Below are 8,905 nucleotides of genomic sequence, written 5' to 3' on the forward strand. Positions count from 1 at the left end.
GGGAGGAGGGAACCAACACCCACTGTTTGCATACACACACACACACACACACACACACACACACTAGTTAGATATAGAAATAATTAGAAATTGTTAGTTAGAAATAGAAACAATAGAAAAAATTAACTAGTTAACTATTGCTAATCAATTAGTTGACCACTATTGATTAACTAGTTAATAACTACTAATTCTAGCAATTAGGCTGAAGCAAGGGAGTTCTGAGTTAAAAATAAGTCTGTAGTGAGACCCTGTCTCTACATGAATTAATTAATAAAAATTTAAAAAGTAAAAGACTAGTTTACTAGGAGTCATCAAAGCCAGGCAGTACTGGTACATGTAGCAGTGAATTATACATAGAACCAATTCCTAACATGTGCATGCCTTTAATTCCAGCACTTGGGAGGCAGGGGTAGGTGGATCTCTGGGTTCAAGTCCAGCCTGGTCTATAGAGCAAGTCCCAGGACAGGCAGAGCCACACAGGAAAACCTTGTCTCAAAAAAGAAAAAAATGAACAAAACAAAAAGGAGTCATTAGTAAAGATCCGACATAGGACGTAAAGACAATAAAGAGATATGGTGATGAGCTTTATGCCAATGAACTTAGACAACTCATATGAAAGAAACAGAGACCTGGAGAAACACAAATTACCAAAGCTAGAATAAGAAAGAGTCGTCCTGTATTTCCTAAGAATATTGAATTCATTATCTGAACAATATTCCAACATTTGATAAAATAGTGGCATCGATCCTACATCAACTCTTTCAGAAGATAGGGGAGAACGGAACGTTTCAAAACGCCTGAGTCCAGTAGTCCTCCCTATGACCTAAACTAAACAAAGATGCTGAAAAGAACAGCGGAGACCAACATCATTCACTAATAGACTCAAAGGTCCTTGAAAAATATTAGCAAATCAAAAACCTGCTGACATAAAAAGGATACTGCACCATGACTATCCTCATCCACAGCTATTATTCTTGGCTGCCCTAGGGGTTCAGTCTGGGTCCTCATACATATTAGATCATATCTGTGCTTCCACCGAGCTACAGCCCTAGGTCTCAAAACGCAATTTTGGTTTAAAATTCTCATTATATTAACAGGATAACGTTGGGTTGATTAATCGTTGATCTCACTTAAATATATAAAATGCCAAAAATACAGCTGACAAAATGCAACATTCGTTTACAAAAGTACCCTGGAGAAATAAACGAGCAAGTTTTCTCACTCTTCGAAGGGTACCAGCCCAGTGGCTGATATCATAATGCAAAAGGCAGACGCTGGCCTCTTGCAGGAATATAAAGAGGTCTGTTTTCACCTGCATGAGTCAGTGGCTTACTAGAGATTGAAAGAGCATGCATAAGGTGAGAAGAAGGAATACATACGGCATGTGTGAGAGAAAGAAGGGAAGGCTGTCTTTATTCACAGGGGATATGGCTGTGTTCTAAGAAAGTCTACAGAATCCATTTTCTGTGTATAACGTTGTACTGGCTGGGTTTGTGTGTCAACCTGAAACAGGCTGGAGTTATCACAGAGGAAGGAGCTTCACTTGGGAAGTGCCTCCTTGAGATCCAGCTGTGGGGCATTTTCTCTGTTGGGGATCAAGGTGGGAGGGCCCATTGTGGGTGGTGGTGCTGGGCTGGTGGTCTTGGGTTCTATAAGAGAGCAGGCTGAGCAAGCCAGGGGAAGCAAGCCAGTAAGGAACATCCCTCCATGGCCTCTGCATCAGCTCCTGCTTCCTGACCTGCTTGAGTTCCAGTCCTGACTTCCTTTGGTGATGAACAACAATGTGGAAGTGTAAGCTGAATAAACCCTTTCCTCCCCAAATGGCTTCTTGGTCATGATGCTTTGTGCAGGAATAGAAACCCTGACTAAGACAAATGTGTGTGTGTGTGTGTGTGTGTGTGTGTGTGTGTGTGTGTGTGTGTGTAAGAGACACAAAGACAGAGACAGAGAGTGTGCACATCTAATCTATACACATGCCTATAGAAACCAATGATCAATGATATCAGGTGTCTTCTATTTCTCTCCACCTTATCTTTGAGCCATGGTCCCTCACTGAACCTAAAGCCAAATGATTTGGCAAGCTTAGCTGACCAGAGAGCTCCACGGTATACCACATGCACACCTTTTCACGTGGGTGGTAGAGATCTGAACTCAAGTTGTCACAATTTTGCAGCAACCCCTTTACATATTGAACCATCTTCCCAATCCCAGAACCTAGCTTTCTTAAGCCATGATAACCAGCGAGTGAATTACAAGCCACAGAATAAATACACACACATACACACACACACACACACACACAGACACACACACATACACACAGTCACACATGCACACACACACACACACACTCATAGGCAGACACACACTCACACAAACACACACACAGATACACACACAAACTCACACACAAAAATACACTCACATGAACGCACACATACACAGAAACACACACACCATATATATATACATATATATATATATATATATATATATATATATATATATATCTCCACAGCATGTGATCTCACTCATCCAAAATGCCCAAAAGACAAATCCCATAACAGAAAATATATCTGAGTTTTCAGGGGGGCCTGGCAGGGAGAGTGTGGAGGCCTTAGCAGGTTAACGAATGTGTTCCGAACATGATGACTACACACCAAAAAATATTGAATGGCCTGTGTGAAGAGGGTGAACTTGATATCATGTTAAACACGCCTCACTAAGCCTTTTTTAAAAACTGATCACAGCCTTTGGCAGGCTCTTAATGCCAAAGAGGCGATGCGGGACTAGAGGACCCTCGTCAAGCACCTCAGCTCTCAGTGGAGGCCCCTTGAGAACCAAACCGAAGAATAAGGGAAAACCTGTGACAAGATCTGAGTCACTTCAGTCCCTGAGAGAGCGGACCTATACCACTTGACCACACAAGATCCCATGACAAGGAAGAGGACATTAAACAGAATTCCTATAGTATTTCATAATATTATCCTGCCTCTAATCAAAAATTACCAAACACATCAAGAGATGGAATCACAAAACTGTATGGAAAGAATACATAATAGAAACTACCTAGGGGTAGCCTTGATTTTGGAGTTATCAGAAAAGAGCACCTCAGGAGATGGGAAGGGAGATAAGACTGTAAGAGAGAACTGTAAACCACCCTGCAGGAAAAACAGACATTCTAAAAATAATGTGGGGGAGACATAGTTTAGTCTATAAAGTACTTGCTATACAAATATGGGATCTGAGCTTGATTCTCCAGAACATCCATGTAAAAGCCAGGCATAACTCTGTCTGGTCTGCGAGTATGTGTGTGTGTGTGTGTGTGTGTGTGTGTGTGTGTGTGTGTCCCCAGCACCATCACTGAGAGTGGGGTGGGGGTGGAGAGAAGCAGATTCTGGAACTCACTTGTCAACCAGTCCAGACAAATCAGTGAGCTCTGGTGAGAAACTCTGTTTCCAATAAGAAGATGGAAGCCCAAAGAGATGTCTCTGCTCTTCCAGAGGACCCGCGGTTCAAGGCAGCACATGCAGAGTGGCTCACAACTGTAACTCCCGTTCCAGAGGATCCAATACTCTTCTGGCCTCTGTGGGCACCAGGCATAAATGTGGTGCTCAGACTTATCTGCAGGCGGAATGCCCATACACATCAAATGATAACTTTTAAAAGGAGGAGAGTAACTAAGGAAGACATTGATCTTTGACAACTACACACACACACACACATACATACATACACACACAGACAGATACACATACAGGAGCACACATTCATGCACAATAAGACAAATAGAGAAAGAATATAAATAAATTATGCAATAGCAAATATGAAGAGCGTGTCCGATAGGGTTAGCATCAGATTAGACACGGTAGGAGAAAGAATATGCGAATGGGAAGACAGGCAAAGGAGAAACAGTAAAAGACATACAGGGAGGAGAGGGAGATGTGGGAACAAGGTACAGAAGAGAATAAAACAGAATGGGGCAGAAACGCTATTTTAGAAGTTAATTGCTAAAACAAATTTTTAAAAGATGTTTTACCATCAATTAAAAAGCAAACTTGCACACACAAAGGAGACTACGTTCAAGAACTCGACCCGGGGACCTCAGAGCAAGACTGCCACAACCCAATAAGAACATCTTCAAAGAAACCAGAGGAAGAAAGCTCATTTTCTTCAAAGACTGGCTTTCCCACACATCTGGAAACCAGAAGACAATGGAATGCCATGGAGAAGGAAATAACTATAAAGCTGGAATCCTTACCTAGGGAAATATCCTTCAGAGCTGAAAGCTAAATACAAAGTTGTTTAGACAAATGAAAATTGAAAAAATGGTGTCTAACAGACCCATACCACACAACGCAGCTGAGGGCACAGTGGCAGGCAGTGTCTAAAGGTCTCCCAGGACTCCACCTCTGGGCAGTCGCCATTTGTGTAGACCTCCCCTTGAGCGTGCTTATACCTGATGGCTCTCTTCTAACAAAGAGATAATGGCAAAAGCCACAGGCTGTCACTTCTGAGGGGAGCTCACACAGGTGCGGGTTTCCTTCTCCTGGGCCTCCAGCCCCGTCTCCACCCTTTCTCGCCAGCACTACCTGTCTCTGTGTGTCTCATTCGCCACACCCCCACCTCCCTGTCACCTCACTTTCTCCACATACCCTCCACTCTGACCAGACAAAGCTTCTATGTAGGGTCTGAGGCACTGGCCCACAGAGGCTGTAGCTTACTACAGAGACGTGGAGAACTTGGTGATGGAGATGGTGGTGAAGACTGTGGTGACCGGGTAAGAGTGGTCATGGCGATGATGGTGGTAGTGGTCAAGGTGATGGTGGAGAGAAGAATGATGGAGATATTGCAGAGACAGTGATCTCATGACCCTGGTGACAGAGGTGACAGAAGTCATGGTGGCCTGAGTTTATAGGGAACATTTCTCCTCCAAGCCACCATCATGGCTTGACGTTGAAGCAAATGAGCGTCATGGTGATAACAACAGAAGTGGAAGAGACAGTGTGGATAACAATGATGGTGGAGACGGTAAACATGGTGAGGATGTTGAATGGTACCTACATAGTACTCGTTGTGAATAAGGGGCAGAGGTAGCATAGATGGTCAATGAAGTGGATCATGGTACTGGTGAAGGTGATTCTAAACCCCTGAGTCATTGAAAATTTGATCTTTGTTCAACATGGTTTATCTTTGGAGGTGGTGTGTGTGTGTGTGTGTGTGTGTGTGTGTGTATGTGTGTGTGTGTGTGTGTGTGTGTCTGTCTGTCTGTCTGTCTCTGTGTTTGAAGATTCAATTAAATCTATGGGTTTCTATCTCAAAAAAAATTATTCATAGACCAAGTTTTCCCCAGACCTGGGGGACATGAACCCCCCCCCAGAGGAACCCTATGTTAACTTTCTTACATCCGGTCAGGCCAGACAGAATGGCGGTTGTCAGTACAGCATCATGGAGCATCATCGTGCCAACACAGAGCTGGAGTACATGACATTCGAGTGACCTCTTCATTCAGCACAGCACATCTGGTGAAGGAAGGGGAAGCTTTTGTCAGGATATAAATATTTTGAAGTATTTTGTAATCTAACTGCATGTAGTTTAGATGTACTCAGAGTGGTTGGGGGGAAATCAATACAGCCGGACTAGAAGTTGAAATGGTCAGAACGTTCTTTCCTATTCCGGACTCTTCAGGGAGCCTTATGCTTCCCATGGTGACGAGAGTGACCTCCCCTGCCTACTCTTCAGGATACAGGGCCCTCTAGGTTGGATACACAGGTAGAGTTTTGTGGGGTGCTCCAGCATCAGCCTGGCTTCAGTCCCTGATAAATGTGTGTGTTCAACACCACACACACACAAACACTCACACTGTAAATTAAAGACTACCTAACCATGGCCTTGACTGGGCTCTCCCCGAATGCCCTTGAGATACTCCTCTGAGGCATTTGTGTCCTCATCTTCCTGTCACCTGACATTCTCATCCTCTCTGGACCCTGAGAACCAGTCCTCTGCTCCTGGACCAACTGAAAAACACAAAGCAATTATCCATGAGCTAATTGGGGATACTGGAGTATCACCGCTTTGAGAAGATGCACCCTATATAGCTCTATCACCAATTCTGAAGAGTCAGGCACTGTCACAGAGCAGCTCATGTGATCACCCACCGCAGAGGCCTTTGTGATGGCTTTGTTTGCCTGTTTGTTTTTCTTCTTTGTCTTTGGAGAAAGTGAGACCCTGAGAGATAGGGGAGGATCTGAAGCTCTAGGGGTTGGGAACGTTACCCGTGTGTTGACTCTACCTGAGCGAAAAGAACTAAAACCATCCTTTGAAATATAATCAACATAGCCATGGCCAAAACAACACCCCTGGATCTAGAATGTCCCCACAGATGTCTCAGGCATAAGGAAGTCACTGATGCGTCTCCACACAGAGCTACTGCATGCAGTCTTCCATAGGCCTGAGGACATAGGTAGAAGGAGAGATGGAATTACTCACCGGTCTTTTAGTAGGCCGTGACAGGGTTACTCATGCATGTCTTGTCCCCCAGACAGCAAAGTAGACACACGCTTCTCACTCCCATCTCCCAGAAATACGATCAAAAGCAAACCAACCAACCAATCAACCAACCAACCAACCAACCAACCAACCAACCAACCAGAAAACAAGACAGACAAACAAAGTCCGGTGGCGTTAGTGTCTAAATTCTCCCTGGTGGCAGGGAGTGACACTTAACTAATGTGCACCCTTGAGCAGGTGGCCAGTCTCTCGGGACCCTTTGGGGATTGGCACTCAGAAGGAACGGTGTTTGAAGTCTAGGTACTGGGTTACCTCACGGCAGCTCAGTAGAACCTCAGCGGGCACCAGAGAGATGAGCAGCCTGAAAATGGATCTGAGGAAGAGGAAGGCAGGCTAATCCTCACGTGGCTGTGGGATGTGAGCAGGAGAGCTCTTCTCCTCCACAGGCAGTGAGGGCCAGAGGCTCACCCCTCCACAGCCCTCATCGACACAAACAGATTTTCATAGGGGAAAAAAATGGGATGTCTAGCATCCTTGCTATGGTGTGAAGTCAGCTACTGCCTCGAGACAAGACCCATGGATCAACTATGTGAATTAGGCAGTGAAGGCCAAAGGCTCTTCCCTCCAAAGCCCTCATCGATACAAACAGATTTTCAAAGGGGAAAAAAAATGGGATGTCTAGCATCCTTGCTATGGCTTGAAGTCGGCTGCTGCCTCAAGACCCATGGATGGACTATGTGAATGACAATCACATTCTAGGACTGGAAGAAAGAGAACTGGGGGTGTGCTCCCCTCCCCCACCCGAACCTCTCGTGACTGCCCTCTCAGCCACGACTCCTGATGATTATACCAGATCACAAAACCTTTCCCCAAAAGGGAATCCTGATGACATCCTGTGCCTCCAGGAAAGTGTCCGCTCAGATCTAAAGCCTAATCATCCTTACATTGATTTGGTATCCCCTTTCCCTAATGGACAAACACCCAAATAAGCAGCCGTCAATGGCTTGATTGTCCATTCTGTCTGTTCTTATATGACCTTCAAAATCCTGTCCCCAGGGCTCTCCTCCCTGCTCCTGTGAGGATGTGCCAGCTAGCTCTTCCAACCCTATCAAACACAGATTCTGTTTCATCTGATCAATCCCTACACATCCCCACGCTAGGCTTTCTCCTCAGTTACCATGCAGCCTCCAATGGGGCTCTAATCATGCCCTCAAGCATTGTCCATCACGGGGGGGGGGGGGGGGGGGGGAATGGCTGGCTTAGAAAGAAAGGACCGCCCTGCCCTGTCTGCAGACCTCAAGAGCCAGGGGTCCACAAAGCCACATATGCTGTTTCCGTGGATGTCCAACCCAGGTATCTCTCAAAAGTGCCTGGAGCCAAGTGGGCCTCCCTGTCATCTGAGAATGAAGCACAATTTCCTTTAGCTGTTAGAGAGACGCTAAGAGGTCCTCTGGTATCAGAAGGAGCCCTTCCCTGATGGCTAAATGTCTTGGTCTCCTGTTGTCCCTCTGCAGGGCATCAACACACCTTGGGAGTAACGGTCAGACCTCATTGTCCTCCATACCCTTCAAATTCCCACCTTGCCACAATTAAAAATGCTCCCTGGTCTAGCTCAGGGTAAAGCCTCCAACAATTTGCCCTCTACCATGTAGTAAAGACTACCTGTGCCCAATCGAGACAGTGTCATCTTCTGCTGGGGAATGGTCACCTGGCTGTCCCTTTCTCCGGCCCCCCGCTGCCCTTCTGGATGCTATTGGGGATCCTCAGAGAAGCAGGGACCAGCTGCAACTGGAGACCTGCCAATGCTTGGGAAAGACCACAGGGCAGGGAGCCTGACAGGGCAGGGAGCCTGACAGGGCAGGCAGGGAGCCACAGGCATCGGAGCCTCGGGTAAGATGGACTGGAGAGGTGCTGGTGAGGAGTTCAGGTGAGGAGCTGGAGGGGAAGCATCAGCCTCATCACTCCTAAATTGTCTTGAAGGACTAATCCCTGGAAAGATCCAGATCTTGGGATCTGTCAGCATCCTTTGGCTAGAGAGCGGCCAAGACTGGAAGTATACAAAAGCTGAAGCATGGCCGGACCCGCTGCAGTGTGGCATGGCCGGAGCGCGAGCCCAAGCCTCTTGCTCATGGGCACCGTGCAGCTGTCACACTCTGACCACAGTGACCCACAGATGCTCTCTTTCAGGTACACATACATCGCAGTCATACATCAGAGAGAGAGAGAGAAACAGAAAGACAGAGAGAGACACAGAAAGACAGAGATAGAGAGAGACAGAGAGATGCAGAAACAAAGAGATAGAGACACAGAGAGAGAGAGACAAAGAAACAGACAAGGAAAAGCAAAGACAGAGATAGAGTGAAAGAGACAGAGACAGAGAGATAGAGAAATAAAG

This window comes from Apodemus sylvaticus, chromosome 19 (assembly GCF_947179515.1).
Source record: "Apodemus sylvaticus chromosome 19, mApoSyl1.1, whole genome shotgun sequence".
In the NCBI taxonomy this organism is placed as follows: Eukaryota; Metazoa; Chordata; class Mammalia; order Rodentia; family Muridae; genus Apodemus; species Apodemus sylvaticus.